The sequence below is a fragment of the Myodes glareolus genome, chromosome 7 (genome assembly GCF_982192425.1).
Source record: "Myodes glareolus chromosome 7, mMyoGla1.1, whole genome shotgun sequence".
NCBI classification, from domain to species: domain Eukaryota; kingdom Metazoa; phylum Chordata; class Mammalia; order Rodentia; family Cricetidae; genus Myodes; species Myodes glareolus.
Window position 1 is genome coordinate 24593987 of NC_142032.1, and position 22047 is coordinate 24616033.

General features: G+C 39.4%; 1 protein-coding gene across 3 annotated transcripts in view; it reads right to left on the reverse strand.

Moving 5' to 3' along the window:
- The window catches only part of Exoc6 (exocyst complex component 6), a 156510-nt gene that overhangs the window by 8956 nt on the left and 125507 nt on the right, over window positions 1-22047 (reverse strand). The gene's annotated exons all lie outside the window — the stretch shown is intronic.

Below are 22047 nucleotides of genomic sequence, written 5' to 3' on the forward strand. Positions count from 1 at the left end.
ATGATGTGTTATGCAGTCATTAGGTGAGTTTAGAATTTCAAAGAAAGAGGCAAATAATGGAAGTAAACACAATCAGATTTACAAACTCTTATACTTGCCAAAATTCCTGTGGCTGTCATAGCTAAAGTAATGTACAGAAACATGTATACTCAATCGTGCCACAAGGACATGTGCTCAACCATGTTCATAGCACCACTGTTTGTCATAGCCAGAACCTGGAAACAACCTAAATGCCCCTCGACCAAAGAATGAATAAGGAAAATGTGGTACAATGACACAATGGAGTACTGTACAGCAGAAAAAATAACAACATCAGAAACATGTATAAGTTGTATGCTGTAGTAAATATATTAATTTTTTTTCAAAATAATACCAGCAAATAATAAATCATAGATTAGATATGGAACATATCATAGTACTAAGAGTTCACTGCCCCTGCGCCGACTCTCAGAAGAACAACACTAACTCAGACTTGCCTTTGCTAATTTCAGACATATACTGCTATCACATGAAGAGCTTACCTTACTTAGGCAACCTTTCTATTTATAACAGCTATTTCAAAAATTTCCTCTTTTAATTTTTGTAACTTTAATATAATTAAAAATACATCATTTAAAAAATTTAAAAAGTAGTTTTGAGCTGTACTGTACAATTCACCCACTTAAAATCAGTGGTTTTCATATATCCATTGCCCCGCAGCTATCAGCAGTTACTGCAGTAAAAGGCAAGCCTGTGATGTGGTCTCTCTTAACTGGCTTATTTTTACTTAGTTATTCTTATATTGTAGCAGCAATTAGCACTTCCTGTCTGTTGTTGATGAATTATATTCCATGTATCACACTTTCTCTAATAATCAGCTGAAGAACATTCAGCTCTTTTCAGTTTAGCTATCATCAATAACCATTTATGTACAATTTTTTGAAGATTAAAATTTTTGTTTCTTTTAAATATGTACCTCTACACACAGAGCAAAAACTACCAAAACAGTTACTTAACTCTGAAATTTTAGTAATATATTATCATTCTGAAAGTTAGATTGCGTAAGTAATGGTTTAACATGTGCGATAGATATGGAGAGCTTTTCAAAACCAAAGCTTTACTTCTGAGATTCCCCTCTGTAAATCCATGATGGCACCACCTCACATGCCAAATAAACACTGCTGGTCACATATTTAATTTTCTGTCCAGGTTCATTACATCATCTGCTGCACTTACGTAAGGCAAAGCTTTACACGAAGCTCAAAGAGTCCGGTTCTAAAGCATCAAACCTCGAACCGCAAGAGGCACTTGCTAGACTTGCGATTCTTTCTGATGAATCATTTTGATTAACCGCAGCACTGAAGAACTACGGTCAACGGTGTGAACTGAGTCTGGAAGAACTCGAGCAGTGCAGGAAGACCCTCTAGACCAGCCGAGGAGGGAGACGGCTGACGTTTCTGTGCTCAGGGTGAGCCAGGCTGGAAACTGCTCTGTGTGCTTCTTCACGGTGAGTGCTAAGAAACAAGGGCTAACGGGAACAACTATTTTTCCACATCTAAAAGAATCTAAGTGTGTGTTCCATTAATCCCCACTCCCCATGTGAGATAATGGCTGTGATTTACAAAAAAGTACAAGAAAATGTGGAGAATCTAATACCTGGGTTAATTTAATCCCCAATAAAATGAGTCACATATGTTTTACTCTAAAATTTTAGTAAGTCTAATAAAATTTATATTTTGTCATATGAGTGCTGATTCTGGCTTAAGGGAATAAACTAAACTAAAATTAAAACTAAATACTTTCGACACCAAAATGTCTGAATGGCATCTTATCATTTCCTTGTTTAAAACGGAACTCAGAGTCAAGGCATGGTAGCACATGCCTATAATCCCAGCGCAGGGGAGGTAGATGAAGAAGGATGAGGAGGCCAAGGCCACCCTCAGCTACATAGCAACTTTGAGACAAGCCTGGGCTATATGAGACCCTGTCTCAAAAAAACAAAACAAAAAATGGAACTGAAGGTGTTTACAGATGAAACTAAGTAAAGCCATCCCCACTGCCGTAGGAAGAAGAGGGTGCACACCTACAGTGGGGGACTCAGCTTCAACTAACCCTTGGGAGAGCTCCTCAGCCAAAGGCAAAGATCAGACTATCCATGCTACGCTTTAGAGAGAAGGTCTCAGCTGTGGCCAGACTTTACCATTTGTGCTGGAGTCCAGAACGAATGCAAAGTGAGCTGACTACCAAAGACAGGGTAATAGACATTAACAAAACAGGCACTTCATGGCCCCTGTGTAACAGAAAGAGTATTACGGCTGGCGCTAAAGCACAACAGTAGGCCACATACACGTACACACAGTGAATAGTCCATTATTTTATATTTAAGGGACCCGAATCCTCAGCCATTTATTCTTTTCTGTAATAGATTTTATTGACTTTACTCGAGCAATTTAAAATATATATTTACTTTTCTTGAACCTAAAAGACACTTATTTATTAACCCAAATTAACCGTTTACTTCCAGATCTGATTGTATACGTAACTATCATTTGTCAGGTATAATGATTTGCTTGAAAAACATGTCAGAACACTTGCTGCTTGATCTGTTTTAAAGAGAAATGTCTTTCCATACCCTCGAGCATAATGAAATACAAAGGGTAAAAAAGCAGATAGCAAATTACTAAGTCTGATTCATTAAGGCAGTGTTCACAGCATGGAGACAAGACTTATGTTAGGCCCAGTCCTTAGTCACAGATTCCAGAGAGGTAAGAGACAACTCTGCAACATTGTGACAAAGGTACTTGAAGACACAGCTGAGTTAGGAAGCAGCTATTGGCATGTAGCTACGGGCTCCACACCCTCACTAAGGGCTGTAGCTTAAAAATACCAACAACAGAAAGGGAAGGACTTACTTTCTTGGGAGGAAAAATGCAGATCAATGGATTATGATCCAAGTTCTACCACACTCTATCATGTGGACTGCAGAGAGGGAAGATAAGCCTGCATCTGACCTCTGGATAACCTAAACAGGAAATCAGGACATTCTAAGCCTAATAGGCTGTGTCATCCTGTTAGGATAATTGTTTCCATTGCTACCTTGCATAAACAGCTCACACTAGGCCATCAGAAAACATTCAAGCCCCAGTCTCTTCTTTGTAAGAACAGAAACAATGCCTGGCTCAGTGCCCTCAACACAGGTGAGGAGCTACGGCCTGGTTCTTAATAATTAAGAGGAGAACAAAGAACAGAAGAGAGAAACATGAAAAATGGTGGAAGTTATCTTCTAAGTATTTTACAGATTGTCTGAAAAAATTCATAAAATATTAAAAGTAAAACTTCCTGGTAAGAGTCTGGGATAATTAAGAGACTATGATTTAAGGAAAGATTTGATGAACATTACAACTTAAAACAAGTCAGCATTTTTTAAGGAATAATTTTTAAGTATCTCATATTTAGTTATGGTGCACCAGAATGGTAGAAGTTAGAAAAGTTTTTAGAATCTCAAGCCCTCCATTTTCTTACCTAATAAAACTCTACTTGCTTATCTTAAGGCAGGATAGAAAGAGGGAAATTAGGAGACACAAGAAGCAGAAAGAAGCCCCTCAGCCAGCAGAGAAGCAAGAATCACAACACAACAAGGTCTTTCTCTCTCCACAGTTACAAATTTACAGTTTTCTAGGACTCCCACCAAAAACCCCAGTCCAGGAAAGATGTGGATTTGGGAGGCCCTTGTGCAAGCCCAGTGACTCTATCAGATTATGATTCCGTCCAATGACACCCAGGGCCACCTTAGAATCTCACTGAAAGTGAGAGAAGGATGAGGAAGATTTTTTTAAACAACTTTTTTTGTATTTATTTATTTATTTACTCATTTGTTTGTTTGTTTTTACATCCTGACCACAGTTTCCCCTCCTTCCTTTCCTCCTAGTCTCATCTCCCTCCTCTCCCCCCACCTACCTACTCCTCCTCCATTTCTTTTCAGTATAGAACAGAGTCAGAGAGAGTCCCTACTCCCACCCTTAGGAGTCACACAAGAAGACCAAGCTACACGACTGTATGATACAAGCAGAGGGCCTAAGTCAGTCCCATGCAGGTTCACAGCAACTTTTTGAGATGTAACTTGAGCCACAAAAATGGCACATCTGGGTAATATTAAGTCAGTTGATTATTATTCTTGAGGCGCCACACCCACAGCTGAGCACATCTTCCTTTCCCCTACTCTCCTCCGGGAAGCCTACCCTTGGACATGTCTTTCTTTCTGGGTGCCTCTCTTTCTCCAACCCTCATGCTCACGTCTATATCAAATATAAAATGCCTTTGATATAATCTCTAACTCTGCTTCACCATACTGGATAGTCCTAAAATTCTTCTCTCCATCAAAGCAATGGAATCCCAGTTTGTCTAAGGAACTCCTCAGGCTGCTGAGGGGACAACATGTAGTTGTGTCTCTGTCCCCTTACCAGCAACAATTTGATTACTTCACTGGAATAAGATAATGCTTAAGAATTAAGGTTTTGCCAGACATAGTGGCACATGCCTTTAATCCCAGCACTGGGAGACAGGCAGGTGGATCTCTGAGTTCCAGGCCAGCCTGGTCTACAGAATGAATTTCAGGACAGCTAGGGCTACACATATAAACTCTCTCAACAAACAAATAACAGACATTTACTGCTCATAGCTCTGGAAACATTCTGTAATAAGCACCAATATTGTTTACCAATTGCTTATGCTTTATTAAATTCCTATCTAACCAAGTTGCAAAAACTAAAGCTACCTGCATCAGGAATTAACCATTTAATTCCTGGGTCTTAATTATAACCTGGGTCTTGTGGTGCTGTGAAAGAAAATGGCCCCCAAAGGGAGTGGCACTATTAGACGGTGTGGCCTTGTGTGGCAAGTGTGTCACTGTGCGGGAGGCTCTTAAGTCTCTTTTGCTCAAGCTTCCCTCAGTGCGACAGTCAGCTGACTTCACGTTGCCTGCAGATGTAGGACTCTCAGCCATTCCTCAAGCATCTGCATCCCGCCATGCTCCCCACCACAACAATAATGGACTAAACCTCTGAAACTATAAGCAAGTTACCCCATTTAAATGCCTTCCTTTATAAGAGTTACCCTAGTGTCTCTTCACAGGAATAAGAACCCTAAGACAGGTCTCAACTTCCTCTTCTGTAATAAAGGAATCATGTATTTCCTGTCTACTTTGATAATTTATAAAAAACACATGAACATAAGGGCATATTTAATATCAGAAAAAGCAAGCTGGAAAACTTGTAGAACACACTAGACTAACAATGGTACAACACCCTTACCTGGAGCCCCATATATGGAGAGGAGATCAGCTAACGCTGTGAAGGAAAGATTCTCTCGGACTGTCATCTGACCACCCATATGACCGACAGGTAGGGTACTTCACAGCTCACAGCTTGCTAACACAGGCTACTCTGTCTATCCCTCCCATTCAGACCCTGTCCTCACTTCTGTGTCCTTCATGTCTTGTGCTCACCTGAACCCTACTCCCTGGCTCTGCGGGCCTCCAGCAGCTCCCCACCCAGGTTTGGTACTACCTTATCTTACCCTTGCACACATTCTCTGTGTCCACATAGTGCTCTGCTTCTGCCTACCTCCAGGAAGGGCTCTTTGAACTCCGCTGCACGCGCACACACACACACACACACACACACACACACACACACACACACTGTGTAATATGTGTCACCTGCATTCATGCTAGTAATTAGGAATGGAATCAAAGAATCTGTGCTTGCCAAAAGCCACTATCCATGGAAATTGAGATGACCTGGAAAATTGCAACCAACAAAACTGACATAGCTTTTGAACTTTTCAATGAATTGTGACATCATGGAAAGATACAGACAAGTCCATCTCTGTTTCTAGCGTAGTACACTATTAACAGTATCTAAACTGAGTGTGTACTGTCAGGAGTTGATCAAGGAAGCGTGGAGGAATTTTAAGCAGATTGGGACCACACAAGGGAGGTACCCAGTTGCACACCCGAGAGTGCGGTGCACTCATTAATTATGGCTATCAGCTGAGAATGAAGAAAAAAAGGGCACGAGTGTGAACGGGGAGAGGCACTGCGGAAGTTAACGGTGAGAGACTGCTAGAGGCAGAGGTGAATGACGAGGCGTCTGGGCGGGAAGAGCCAAGGGAGCCACCACTCCTCCTTCTCTCTATGCAGCCCATGAAAGAATGCATTCTGCTAGAGAGATCTACAGCAGAGGGTGCCCCCAGAACAACAGGAGGAGGGGGAACAGAAATCTTTCTGCCAAATTGTGGAAGGCGAGGGTCATTTTACATTAGAATGGGGGGAGTTCAGATGGCAAGGGCACAAGAAATCAAAGGAAATAATACTTACAACACACAATGAAAATGAAACAAGAAAAAAGAAAAAGACCAGGAGGTGAAAAGGAGAGGACAGCAGAGTGAGAAGAGAAAGTACTAAGTAATCAGGAATTTCAGTCAGTGAGGAGGAGCTGACAGTGAGTGTCTGGAAAGGCAGTGTCTAACCGCATCCCACAGAGAAATGGCAAAGGCTGCCACGAGATTTTCTAAAGTGTGTGTGTCTGAATGCACTGAGGCAAGAGGATGCCGAGTTTGTGGTTAACCTGACCTTCAATTTACTCCCCCGTCGCCGCCCCTAAATCATTAATCAAAAGCTCTTTTACAACGCCCCCCCCCCCACATATGCACACACCAGCACAGATGCCAAGTGCTAGCGGTGTGCCAAAGAGGCGCACACCTTTAATCCCAGCACGACTTGGGAAGGAGAGGCAGGCAGATCTCCGGAAGTGGGAGACCAGCCTGGTCTACAAATCAAGTTCCAGACCAGCCAGGGCTCCACAGTGGGATCCTGGCTCAAACAAAACACAACACTAGCGGTGTGTGAGCAGTTCTCTGGGTCACCCAAATGTGAAGACAATGATCATCTCACTGATCTGAGAAAATACTTACAGATGAATACTAGGAATTTTGGCCCCAAAGTGAACTGATTTCTAAAAGAATTTCTTGTTAAATACTGTCACCCTGGGCTAATATTTTAATAATTATGATAGCATATATAATATTCATTCAAATCCAGAAACCTTTACCTCTATTGTGACAGGTTGTTCTAGGAACTTTTCTTTTTTTCTTTCTTTCTTCCCTTCCTTTTTTTTTTTTTTTTGGTTTTTCAAGACAGGGTTTCTCTGTAGCTTTGGGGCCCTATCCTGGAACAAGCTCTTGTAGACCAGGCTGGCCTTGAACTCACAGCGATACACAATCTACCCTGCCTCTGCCTCCCAAGTGCTGAGATTAAAGGTATGCGCCACTACCACCTGGCTCATTCTTTCTTTTTTAAAGATTTATTTATTTATTATATATACATTGTTCTGCCTGCATAGATACCTTCATGCCAGAAGAGGGCACCAGAACCTCATTACAGATGGTTGTCAGTCACCATGTGGTTGTTGGGAATTGAAGTCAGGACCGCTGGAAGAGCAGTTAGTGCTCTTAACCTCTGAGCCATCTCCCCAGCCCTAACTAATGAAAACAAATTAACAAGATATTGATAATCTTAAGAACACTTACATATGGGACTGTATTTTATGTACTGTGTGAAGGAACACAGATGTGAGCCTGTTCCACCTTGACTAAAGGTCAGAGAGTTTGAGTTTATTTTTACTCTTTCAAAGTTGTTGACAACAGGTGTGGCTACAAACAAGAAACCCTGACCTACGGTGTGGTTACTTGGTGTTTTGGGCATTAAGATGGCCTATAGAGGTGGATCTGCTCCACCCTAACCAAAGGTCAGAGAACTCAAGCCTATTCCTGCTCCTTATTTTAAGATAGGAGGTCTGACATAAGAGTGGCTGCCTATAGAATACTCAGTCTAGGGTATGTTTGCTGCATATTCTGCCAAAAACATAAAATGCTTTACTCAGGAAATAATAAATGGCTTGATGTCTCAAGTTTTGAAGCAAGTTCTGGTTGTCCTTTGTGTCATGTTAAAGCAGTCTTTTGCCTTCTTACCCCTCCCCCTTTTGTACTGAGGTATAAAAGCATATGAAAAATAAACGTGGGTGTAGTCAGTATTCATTGAGTTGCTCTCCAGGTTCTATCCTATGTCTCTTATTTCTCTCATATCTCTGTTTCTCCTACCTAACATTTCTAATCTACACACTCCTATCCTGGAATGTATGAACCCATCATAGCTGGACTGCGACAAATGTTACACCAAAATGTGACTTATGGCCGTACTGGTTTATAATTTTTCGTCTATAGGGGCATACTAAAAATTTATCTAAAAATCAATCTAATAATCTAGGGAATATGGTTCAGTAGTAGAGTGCTTACCTGTATTTGATCCCCAGCACTGTTTTCCCCCCAAACTCCTGCAAACATGCAGAATGATAATGTTTACATTATAAATCAAGAACAGTCTATGACTGTCAACTGTATACTTACATAGTGTATTTTTTCCACATATCTATTAATTTTATTGTCATATTGCTTAGTAACTCTGTTTGAAATGATTGGTGCACTTTTGACAGCATATAGAAATATTACATCTGAAGGTTTCTGAAATAGTCATAATTGCCCACTATATAAGGATATTATGTACAACATTACTTATAGTGAAAATCTTGAGACCCTACGATGCCTAAAAACAAGGACATATACTTCAATAAATTATGTTGTGTTCATACTACAGGACAGCATGAGAATTAAATCGATTTATATTTATCAACATAAAATAACAAAACACTGCATTTAAAATGTTAATTATTATATAACATAAATGACCCCAGTCATTCTGCGAGCAAAGAAAATGACTAAGACAGGTGTGATGGCACATGGTTGTAATCCCAACACTCAGGAGCCGTGGGTAGGAAAGTCAAATCTGAGGCCAGCTTGGGCTACATTCAGTGACATCCTATCGCAAAACAAAGTTTAACCACAAGCACGTGCTTAAGTGTGTTCACAGTACGTGCAAATTATAAAGGGTGAGGAAGAAAACAAACCAATTACTCCAAGAGACTAAAGAGAAGGGGGGAAATGAGAGCTTTCTCTTTGTTTGAGCTTTTGAACAGTTCCCTGACCTTGATAATCACACTGTAGTGATCACTGGAGAAAGACAAGGGAAGTGTGCTGGGAACTGCTTGTAACTTCTTATGGATATGCAATTGTTTTAAAATGAGAAACTAGGTTAGAGACATGGTTCAGTGGTAAAGCATACACCTAGTATGATAAAGTCCTTGGTTCAGTTATCAGCAGAGAGAGAAAATATGTTTTACCTCAAAAAATAATTGCCCACACAATACAGCAGCTTGAACTTAGTTCTTAAAATAACAGTTACAAACCTGAGTTTAAAATGCATATTAATAGTTGAAGGTATGAGTATAAGTCACCTATATATTTAAACATAAACCACGATCTTCTACAGTAATGACACTGAAACACAAAGAAGAAAAAGGGCAAAAGCCATTTAGGTTCAAACTAATCCTTCATCATCTAAGCTTTCCCAATGGCAGCATACTTTCCTAATATCTGGACCTTAAGGTAAACTCTGTGAGATGTCTGGTCTTGTTATGTTCAGGAGTAAACTCCAATGTCTCTACCTTTAATTCTCTGGCACTTCAGATGACTTTAGAATTGTCTAAGAATAAAAAGCTTGCTGGAGGAGCTGTGTATACAGCTTATGGTCCCGCTGTTGTAGCTAGTCAAGCATTTAGATACTACAACTTGGGCAAATCTCATTAGAAGTCAAAGACTTCAAACTTCTAAAGCAAGTTCCTGTGAAGGAGTTATGTGGACAAGTTTAAGCAAGCAGGGTGTATATACAATATAATAACAAATACAATGCAAACAAAAGAAGATTTATTTTTAATTATAGTGGAAATAATTGTTATTTAAAAGTAACTTCTTCACAAGAGAATAAAATAGACTAGCGGCAAAAGAATGGTATGTTATGATGCCTTAAGACTAGAAACAGAAGACAGAGATTTCAAAGTGAAGTCTTGGCAGACACCCAGTCTCCATGGCAAGAGTTCTGGCCAAACATGTCCTTCATAACCTCCAACACTTGTTCATGTCCCCAGACAAAGAATCCAAGGTTATTCGCGTCAAATGCAATTCGAGTCCTGTAAACTTATAGGAGTCTTCTATTTTTCCCTGGTGATGGACAGAGCCTTTTTCCTAAAATTTGCAGTCTGTAATTATTTGGGGGTATGGTCTGTGCATAGGAAGGTAGAAGAGAAGAGGTGAGGAGGATAAAGAGAACAAGTAGGTGGATGTCCAAGGTATTTCCTCTCTCAAGCAGCACTGGTGGGAGAAACGCCAGCTCCAAATAGTTCACCACTATCTTCACCAAGGCCACCACCCCGCCACTGCTTTGATAAAATATGCTAGGTACAGCATGAGGGCAGCTGATGACTCAATCAGTAGATGGTCTTTGTAAGTGTCACACAAGTCACTGACTTTAGTAACGGCAAGTAAGCATGTCAGGAAAAAAAATCTCTCCCAGAAGTAAACTGTACACCTTTTTCTGTTAAACCAACAGTTGACATAGTTCAAGAAACTGTTTTCTACGGTCGTGCCATACTTAACGAGAGAGGCAGGAGCCTATGCAGCTTCTGGTGTCCTCTCCAATAGCACTCTTACTAGCAAGCCATTCAAGTAGCTTTCTGTTTACACTTTTCAAGTGTCTGTCCTTTCGCTAAGATAATACTGTCTTCACTGACACCAACTAACTCATCTCTCAAATAGTCTAGTCTTTGTTTGTTGTACCTGAAGAGCACAGCCCAGGCTGGCCTCAAACTTACAGCCTTCCAGTCTGCCTACCAAGGGCTCAGGTTTCAGGTATACACCATCTACCACGGGCCCGGCTTATGTCTACTGCATACTTGTACTTCTTTACTATTTGACTATTTGAGGAACTCAAGAAATATTTATTCAGTAAAAAGTAGAGAAAATCCATCTATATCTAGAGCTCCTGACTGCAAAAAGTTTTAGAATTCCCCTCAACAAATGTTTATTTATAAATCATTGTTCCAAAAGGGCTTTACAGCAAATGACAAACACAGTGCAAGCTCTATACAACAGACTAACCAAGAAAATCCAGGGCCAGGGGACAGTGAGCACTGGAGAGAAGATGATGGGAGTACAGAATGTAAGGGATGCTGTACTACACACCATGTTTTCTGCTCAAAAAAATAGAGTTAATTAGAAAATATACTATTCCTGAGATAAAAACAAACAAGTTGTTCAGGACAAACTAAACTATTTGCAATACTTAAAATAAAAATTGTGAGTCTATATAATGACATCACTGTGAGATAGTCGATCATGTTATCAATATGCAACACTGACTCAATCATCTTTATCTGAGAATATCAAAGTAACTTTATTATTACTTCTGATTCTAATTTTGTCTTTTTAAACATCTATTCTCCTTAAAGCAATCAGAATAATCTTTCAAAATGTAAGTTAGAACAATAACTATTCAAGCCAGCAATGGTGGTGCATGCCTTTAATCCCAGCACTTGGGAGGCAGAAGCAGGTGGATCTCTGTGAGTTCGAGGCCAGCCTGGTCTACAGAGTGAGTTCCAGGACATCCAGAGCTACACAGAGAAACCCTATCTCAAGAAAACAAACAAATAGCCCCCCAAAAATAACAAAGAAAAAAAAGATATTCACTCAAGTACCTTGGCTAATTCCCATCACACTTACCCTAAGTTCCTTTCCAAAGTCCTACGTGGATATTCCGTGTGATAATCTTCCTGTGTCATCTGTACCTCTTCCCCTGGCTCACGACATAACAGCCACAAACATTACCAATTTTCTGTCCTTTGGCACACCGTAAGACTGCACTTTCTATACCCTCACATCTTCCCAGTTCATTCAGGGATCTGCTCAAAGGCCATTTCCTTAAAGAGGAGTTCCTGATCAATAGGTGTGTACTGTCCAAACACTCCCAGCCACAATGACATGAACGTGTTTGACTTTTCTCATACCATCTGGCAGCTCTGAAGTTCCATCTAAAGCGATTTGAAATCATCACTGCCTGTTGTGGATCACCTTCTAACATGGAATTTTGAAAACAGAAATGAAACTATAGGAACAGCATTTCTGCCTGTCTCAGGAACCATGGTTTCCCAGCACTGCAACAGCAGGCAGAGCATGTGCTCAAACATCTGTAAACACACAAAGAAACATCTGACGCTCTAGCAGTTCTCGGTGAGCTGGCTCAATCTGACCAGCGTTTAGTTCCTCTACAGTAGTAGTGGTTAGATACCATTTTTAGGTCAGACGTTATTTCCTCTGAAATGGAAACACTAGGCTTCTCAGAAAGAGCCACACAAAACTCTGAATGAACCTAAGGAAAACAGCTCATCATTTCCAGGTTAGATTCTATGACTAAAGTACTCTGCAACGGGATCCTATCTGTAACTGATCTCTCCATGAGCTAAAGTCTAAAGAAAGTAAAGCAATAAAAATCCACAAATCACCCCTAATGGAGCTTTGTAAAGTAGTAATATAAAGTGGTCAGATGGGAGAAGCCTCTGGCACGGTGGTGCACGACTGTAATGCCAGCACTTTGAAGGCTGAGACTAGCACAGGCTACATAGCAAGTTCCAGGGCAGCCTGTACTACATACCAGATACTCTCAAAACAACAGAAATTTAAAAAGATAAATGAATATACAAATAAACTTGCCAGGTGTAGCGGCACATGCCTTTAATCCCAGCACTCGGGAAGCAGAGGCAGGTGGATCTCTGTGAGTTCAAGGACTACTAGTGTACAGAACAAGTTCTAGGATAACCAGGACTATATAGAGAAACCCTATCTCAAAAAAAATAAAATAAAAATAAAAATAAAAATAAAAAACCCAAACAAAAACCAAAACTGCATGTACATCACTGACGTGTGAACAACACTAAGGTGTGAAGCGAGAAAAAGTCTTATATTTTCTCTGTGAAGACTGGCATGAACTATATCATACTACAATTATTTTGGGTTTTGGTGGGTTTTGAGAGGGTTGCTTGCTGACATGGCAGAAGGAGCTGGGATCAGGTAAAGAGACCCACCAAATAAAACTCCATGTTTCTTCTTTCTCCATACATAAGGTGTCTGTGACTCAGTTAACATGCAAAATAAGCCACCTGGGCAAAGAAATTCTGTAAGCACCAAGGAAGTTTAACTGCTTTTTCATCATATTTATAATACCCTTAAATAGCAATACTATTTATTTCTGGAAGTTCTGGTTTTGTTTTAAGGATTTAAATTTGGCAATTACTAGGCAGTCTGTCTTAAGGAAATATGTCATTACATGCAAAAATATCACTTCAAACGCTATTTCCTTTTTAACAGTATAAGACATTTTTAACAATGAGAAAAATATAAAAAGCACTTTGATCATTTTATAAAAATATCTACACCTTCCATTTTTTCCCATTTCATTTATAAGAGGAATATTAGTAAGGAAAGACATATACTTCTGAACATATTCATTATTTCTCTCTAAGCATGCATAATGTAGCTTAATAACCACAGGCTGATGATTCAGTGAGAAATATGATATCTACTGGGATTTGAAGAGTACATGAACTAGGATTTTAATTTCCCGCTTAAATCCCTTCATTCTTCACAAGCAATCCCATGTTGCCATTTCATGCTTCTTAAAGACAAGTTATTCTGTGTAACTGACTGCCTGGTTTGCTGCTTCTAAGCAGCATTAATCCTCTAGCAATTATCATCTTTCGTAAAGTCCTCTGAATGCTTAGAAAAAGGAAGTTCAACAAATTGTTTTGAAAACCATTTTGTGTTATTTGCATTTTAATACTTAAAGAGTTCATATCGATCTTAAAATATATCTACTTACAATTATAACTGTGTGGAGTTTTTTGTTATTGTTGTTTTCTTTTAAAACATAACCCTTGTTGTCCTGGAACTCACTATGTACCAGGCTGGCCTCGAACTAAAAGAGATCTGCCTGCTTCTGCCTGAGTGTTGGGATTAAAGGCATGCGCCACCACAACCCTCAGTTATAAGAGACAATTCTAAGGTCCTATATGCAATGTGACAGTGGCTTTAGTAAGTCCGTTTCCAAGCTGTGCCACACAAAACACTGCTTTGCAGCATATTAATAAATTTGCATCCAAATTAGTTTGGCAGAGAGAGAGCTCAGTAAGCTTTCCCAAGCCTTTAGCGTGCTGGATCCTCTTTCCTATCCCATTGGTCTACATGTCTTTTATGCCAGTGCTATGCTATTTTGTTACTGTACCTCTGTGAGATAATTCAGGGTTGGTTATTGGCATATCTCTGGCACTACTCTGTCTGCTAAGGATTATCTTGGCTATTCTGGGATTTGTTTTTGGTGCTTCCATATGATTTTAGGATTGTTCTCTACCTCTGTGAAGAATACCACTAGAATTCTGGTGGGGACTGCACTGAATCTATAGATCATTTTTTGGTAATACTATCACAAAATTAATTTTGCCTATCCATGAGTACTCATGGTCTTTCTATGCCTGCTTCAATTTCTTTCTTCAGTATCTAACATTCTCACTGCAGGAGTGTTACCTCTTTAATTAAGCTTACTCCTTAGGTATGTGAGTTTGTCTTCCCCTGCCAACTCCCTTTCTTTCTTCTAATTTATTGTCTGGAAAACTCATTATTGGGATATAGAAAAGCTACTAAAATGTTACTGATTTCTGTATGTTGACTGTATTGTCTGCTACTTTGCTGAACGTATTTATCAGGTCTACTAGTTTTCTAATGGTGCTTTTAGCGTCTTTTAAGTAAAGGATAATGTCATCTACAAACAAGGTCATTTGAGTTCTTCCCTTTATTTCTTCCTCTTGTCTTATCACTCTGGCTAAAACTTCAAGAACTAGATTGAAGGAGTAGAAAGAGTGGGCATCCCGTTTCCTTGCAGATTTTAGGGGAAATACAACACCCAGCTCCCCCAATTAGTGTAAGGTTGGCTGCAGATTATCATATACAGCCTTTATTATGTTGAGGTATGGTCCTTTTATTCCTAGTTTATTCAGGATTTTTTTTTTATCATGAAAGGATGTTGAATTCTATTGATGGCTTTTTCTTTAATGACTGAGATGCCCACGTGCTTTCTGTCCTTAAGTCTATTTATGTGCTAAATTACATATCTGTAGATGGTGAACCAATCTTGCATCACCAGAAGGAAACTATCTTGTCATGGGTATGATCATCTTACTATGTTTTCAAATTCAATTTTCAAACATTTTATTGGGAAGTTTTACATCTATGCTTAACAGGGAAATTGGTCTGCAGTTTCCTTTTTTTGGTATGTCCTCATCTAATTTTGGTATTGTCTTATGGTTTCTATCATTACGATGAAACACTGTAACCAAAAGCAACTTGGGGAGAAAAGAGTTTATTTTGCTTGTATTTCCACACCACAGTTCACCACTGAAAGCAGTAAAGGCAGGAATCTGGAGGCAGGAGCTGATACAGAGGCCATGGGGGCGGTGTTGCTATTGGCTTGCTCAGACTTACAGAAACCAGGATCAGCTCAGGGGTAGCACCACCTATACTGCGCCAGGTCTTCTCATATTCATCACTAATTAAGAAAATGTCCTACCAGTTTCCCTACAGCCCAATCTTATGGAGGTATTTTCTCATTTGGGGTTCCCTCCTCTCAGATGACTCCAATTTGTGTCAAGTTGACATAAAACTAGCAAGTACCGTATCAAAACAAAACAATGCTGAATTCATAAAATATCTTTAGTACTATTTTTCTTTTTTCTGTTTTATGGAATAGTTTGAGAAGAATTTGGTGGTCAAACTGTCCAGTCCAGGGAGTGGTTAAAAAGGAAGAAGCAGGGACTGGAGAGATGGCTCAGTGGTTAAGAGCATTGCCTGCTCTTCCAAAGGTCCTGAGTTCAATTACCAGCAACCACATGGTGGCTCACAACCATCTGAAATGAGATCTGATGCTCTCTTCTGGCCTGCAGGCAGACACAATATTGTATACATAATAAATAAATATTAAAAAAAGGAAGAAGCAGACAATACCAAGTGATGACAAGTGAGCAACTTTTCTGTGCTCTTCAACAAAATATAAAGTAACACAACTGCTTAGGAAAACTGCTCTACAGTCTCGACTAAAACTGTTTACATATACACATTCCCCGGCTCAATAATTCCTAGACAAATGCCTGCCCAGAAATGTATGTATATGTTCACTACATGGCATACAAAAATGTATGTGTTTTTACTATTTATGAAAGCAAGTATGGAATCAATTCACATGTCTGCCAATAATAGAATATATGAACTGGCAGCTATATTTGTACAAGGATAAACTACACAGCAAAGAGAATGAATGAGCCACAGCTGCACATAACAACACGCATACACTACACAAACACAACACTGAAGGGAAGAAGGCAAAATCACAAACTTACATTGCACAGTTTAATGCATACAAACCTCAAAATCAGGCTCAAGTTATACAGCAACAGAAACGACGGGGGCTTGAGAGGGAAGGGTCGTGACTGGCAAGAGGCAGTGAGTGAGGCTTAGGGGTCAAGCCTTCATTCATGACCTGAGCATTACTTTTTTTTTCCACTTTGTGCAAAGTCAGCAGAACCATGATTTTCCTGAATATATACTGTCCTAGAAGTGGGGACCTCAGCTGATAGGCAATTCTGGGTGCATTTTCTTGACCAATGATTGATATTGGATGGCCCAGCTTACTGTGGGTGCTGCCAACCCTAGGCTGGTGATCCTGGGTGCTAGAAGAAAGCTGGCTGAAGAAGCCATGAAGAGCAAGCCAGTATGTAGCATTCCTCCATCACTTCTTTATCAGCTTCTGCCTCCAGGTTCCTGCTCTCTTTTGAGTTCCTGCAATAACTTTCTTCAATGACAAACTGTGATTTGGAAGTCTAAGTGAAATAAACCTTTTCCTCCATAAGCTGTCTTGGTTATGGTGCTTTATCATAGTAATAGAACCCTTAGCTAAGACAACTCAGCAGTATACATTTTAAAAAGATGCTGTTAAGGGCTGGTAAGATGGTTCAGAAGTTAAAAACATTGGCTGCTCTTCCAGAGGACCTGTGTTCCATTCTCAACACCAACATGGCATCTCACAACCATCTTAAGTTCAATTTTTCAGGAGTCGAATGACCCCTTCTGGCCTCTGTGAACACCAAGCACACATGTGGTGCATATACATATATGAAGGCAAAACACCAATACTGATACTAGCAATGATTAAAAAGAAAGATCTAAGAGATCTAAATATATTTTACACAATTTGTATTCTCTCTGAAATCTCTATCTAGTTTTAAGAAATGGCCAATACTTTTCTCTTGTTGCCCCAAATCAAGTACTTAAAAATAGGGCCTAACCCTAGAAGAGATAAAGAAAATCATAATAATTGAGGCCATATATATATCCGACCAATAGTAAAGAGAGACATACATGGATATAATCTACACGGGAAGCAGAAAAAGACAAGATCCCTTGAGTAAACTGGGAGCATGGGGACCATGGGAAAGGGTAAAAGGGGAGGGGAAAGGAAGGGAAAGGAGTGGAGAAAAATATATAGCTCAATAAAAACAATAAAAAGGAAAAAATAACCACACATTTGATGCTAATAAAATGCTTTAAAATAATAATAACAATAGAGAGCTTCAGGAGTCCAAGCCCTCTTCTGGCACTCAGGGGTGTGTGGCCAGGGATGTTCAATTTACTGTAAGAAAAATGCTTAGAAGCTACAATCTGGAAATTTTTAACATTTTCAACAAAATAGCAAATCATATTAAAATACAATCTTTAGCTACCCTCTGAGGTCAGAAGAGGCACTGGACCCATGAAACTGGAATTACAGATGACTGTAAACTTCCATATAGATGCTAGGACCCAAACCCAGGTCCTTTAGAAGAGCAGCTAAAAATTCCAATCAGAAAGTGGTTAGTGAAGGTTGGAGAGATAGCTTAGCAGTTAAGAACACTAACCACTTTTCCAAAGGACCCAGGTTCAATTCCCAGCACACAAATGACAGCTCATAACTGTCTGTAACTCCATTTCCAGGGGATCTGACACTCTTACACAAACACACAGATACACACACAGAGAATAAAAATAAATCTTTTTTTTTTTTTTTTAAGAAAGAAAGTAGTTAGCTACCCCCTAGTGGTCTAGACTATTGCACTAGTGGACACATCTTCTCTGGAAGGTTGGTTTAGTAGCTCCCAGGGTCCATAGGGAAAACAGCCCACATGCACAGCACCTGCAGGTGCTATGAAGACACCTGCACAGAGGAAGCTTCTGGCTCAGTTCCAGCTTTCTGGATTTCTCCAGTACTGCAACCAAAGCAGGTGGTGTTGCACACTCAGCAACAGAGTCTTCCCATCTAGCTCTGGTGGCAACCCAAAACAATGACAATAGCCTGTATCATTGGGGGGGGGGGCTCTAAAGTTCTCAGAACCTTTTGATTTTGTCTTCTCTGTCATTAGTAACTTCTCTAGCTTTATACAACAATACATCTAATTCATATTTTCAGCAAAGTCATTAGTTTAAAATATGTTGGCCCCCATCAGAGATAGACATCTAGAGAGTCATTCTTAAGACAGCATTTCAGACAGATGTTTCATGTAATGCATCCCAAAATAAGCAAGGCAAAAGTTCTGTGGGGTGCTTAGAAAATGCTAAGCTGCTGCAGAATTTTTATGTTTAAAATTCTAATGTACCGAGTTAGTCTCTGAAAGATTAAATAAAAGATAAAGTGTTTCCTATATCTCTCAAGCTGATATGGGTTGGACATCCTTCTGTTTCCTAGTGCTCGTATTCAGCCCAGGGCCTCACCTATTCCTAGGCAAGTGTTCTACAACAGAGTTATACTCCCAGTTTGGAAACCTTTTTTGAAGAAACGTTTTTCATCATAAGAAATCAATGCTCCCAGAAAGATACTTCAGCAAATACTGTTCAAGGGTGATGAGAAAACTTCAGTCAACATTTATTTTGAGGCAAGAGATTGTTTGGTTAGCTATAACTCCACCTTACTATTCAACCTCTCAATCATTTTAAAACTCTACATACTATCCAAAGAAGGTTCAAATGAAGCAGTATCTTGTCAGCTGAAGAAACTCACCAGAAAAATACATAGCACTCACTAAATAAGATTTAATGCCAGCATCAGGGAAGCCAGGGATGTTCAGCTGTAAGAACCACGCCAAAAAGCTATACTTTAAACTTTTTCATCAAAATGGCAAAATGTTAAAGTTTCTGTGGTTAAAATACAATCTTAGCTAACCAGGAAAATATATTTGTATGTGATATTTCATTTCCAGTGATATTTAGTGAAATATTGCTACTGTATTAGAAATGAGTTGCCTCTGAACACTATATATTAAACACACAATCTTACAGTAAAATAGTCTTCAAACTTTAAGGTTTTTGTAAATTATCAAAAGAATGTCACATATTTAAGTTCACTTGATTTTTTTAAAATACCTTTGAATTTAAAAAAAAAGGCAAGACCAATAAGTATATAAAATACCATCATTTTGAGACTTAATTTCATACAGGAAGATGACAACTCTTATTTGTAAGAAAATCTTACACGTACAAATCGTGTTTAAATGGCTTGTTTAAATTGGCCAGGCAGCAGCACCAGGACCGCTAATCCTCCACACTGTCTGTTAGGCTAGTAAGTCTTAAGATGTTGTTGAGATAACTGGCTTCCATTAGCAAGTCTGTGACTGGCAGGATGATAAAGTCTTTTCACTCACAGGTCAGCTATTTCCTTTCTTTAGAGGAGGGCATTCCTGATGCTCTATCTTTTAACTACAGTCTCTCACTGAGTCCCAGTTCTCTGCCTTCAGCTTTGATATGGTTCTAACTTTCCTTTTGTACCAACTCACACTTGTCATCAGCTCCTCTATTCAGTGCAGCAAATATCAGGAGTTTGACCTCAGGGCAAAGTCCGGGTGGGCAGGTAAAATCTGACCATTGGACCTACTTCCTAATCTTTCATACCCAGCGATTCATGAAGCAGTATCAAATTCAAACTAAAAACCAGAAGCGCGACCCTTATACACACTATGAAAAGAGCTGCCTGCCTTTCTAAGTACACTTGAAAAGAACTGTCAGCCACCCTATTAAGACAGAAATGGATCACAGAGCAGAGGGGAAAAAAAGAAGGAAAAGTGCAGAAACTCAACTGAAATGTAAATAAAGGTGCAAGCACCCTTTATGTCTGACAATAAACTCCTTCACCAAAAGGTAAAGACACTCTAATATCTACTTATGAAGTCAGACGTAAAAGCACTACCAAAACTTTAAAGCATCATTATTTAAATAATCAATAACACTGGATAGAATGAACTTGATGATCTCAGGTAAGACTTTCATTTTCAAGATCAATTTTGATTTTTGCCTATACTCATATTGTATATTTCATAATGTGATTGCAAATTATTTAAAAAACAGATGCAATGAAATACGGCTACCTTTTAGAATTAGTTAAACCTATACCACTAAACTCATAAAACTTAACTTATGGCCAAAATGACATAGCAGCCAAAAGCAAGAGAATAAGAGTCTAGGGACAGTGAATCACTAAATTTCAACATTAATAAAAAACAAAATTTAAGCCCCTTTTAAGACTAGAAAAAATGAACATAATCAACTAGTTCCTCGGAGTTTTCTTACAGAGTCTCTTCCACTTCTACTGACCACCATATGGCAGTGGTGTTAACGCTTCCAGCTATCCCTGTAAAATGGCATTTTCCCTACACATACAGGTTTCATAATTACACACATTCATAGACAGTGTCTAAAATCTTGAAAGTCTCTCAAACAGTTTACATTTAAAAGAGAAGTCAACCAGAACTTAATATCTTCTAAGTACACATATATTCAGTCCCAACTCAAGATGTTAATATTTATAAGTATACTTTAATAAATAATACAATCCCCTAGGGAGATACATGCCTTACAAAGTAGCTATCTTTTTCTTTCCTTTTTTTCTCCCTCAAGACAGGGCTTTTCTGTCCTAGAACTTGCTCTGTAGACCAGGCTGGCCTCAAACTCACAGAGATACACCTACCTCTGCCTCCCAAGTGCTGGGATTAAAGGTGTGCGCCACCATCACTCAGTTTATAAAGTGGTCATCTATGCTGTCTAAAATGATTTTTTTTTCTTAAGTGGAAAGTAAGGTTTGCTTACTAAATGCAAAGGGCGGTGTGCTGGGCCTGTTTTTGTTAGTGGTGGTTTTTGTTTGTAGAGGAGGGTTCCTGGGCCAGGCTATAGCTACAATTACCAGAGTGTGTCACCTCACCCCCTTGCCTGGTTTTTTCGTTGTTATTGCTGTTTGTCTCTTAAACCGAGGACCTCAGGTGTGCTAGGACATGCTCTATCAGCTGAGCTATATGCTCACCCCCCCCCCAGGGACATCTTCAGTTCCATGAACTATGTGATATTATTCATAATCCTACAAACTGCAAACTAGTTAACACCACCTCCTAAATTCAGATGAAACAAAAATCTCTGTGAATAGATTACTCACAAGTAGGGGACGTACCCTCAGTCATTTCCTCTGAGTTGGAGAACATTAATACAGGGTCATAAACTGCCTGAGAAACGAACACTCGATGAATCCTGTTTCCAACCTGCTACAGATTCAGCTTTCTGTGTTAGATCATCTTTCTTCAAGACAAATAAAACAAACAAAGTCCTCTGAAAGGAGCTCCTGCAATAATCTCCTCGGCACATGGGAGCAAAGCTGAGTGACTTCCTCAGCTACCCTTTCCAACTTAGCATGGCTAGCTGACTATAGACCCACATTACCCAGAAGATGGGCCTTGGCCCATCTTGTTGTTATTTAGTATTCTAAATATTGACTGTATGCAGAAGTGAGTGCTTCACAGAAATGGCTTTCTCAGCGTCCTTAGAAACATGACTTGGAACAGCATTCACTTCCATGGTTTTATTTGGATTCCAGTCTGCTCTAAAAGATGTTCAAACACCACAGAATGAAATTACCTTATACTGTTTTGTATCTACTTCAATCACATTTCCTCA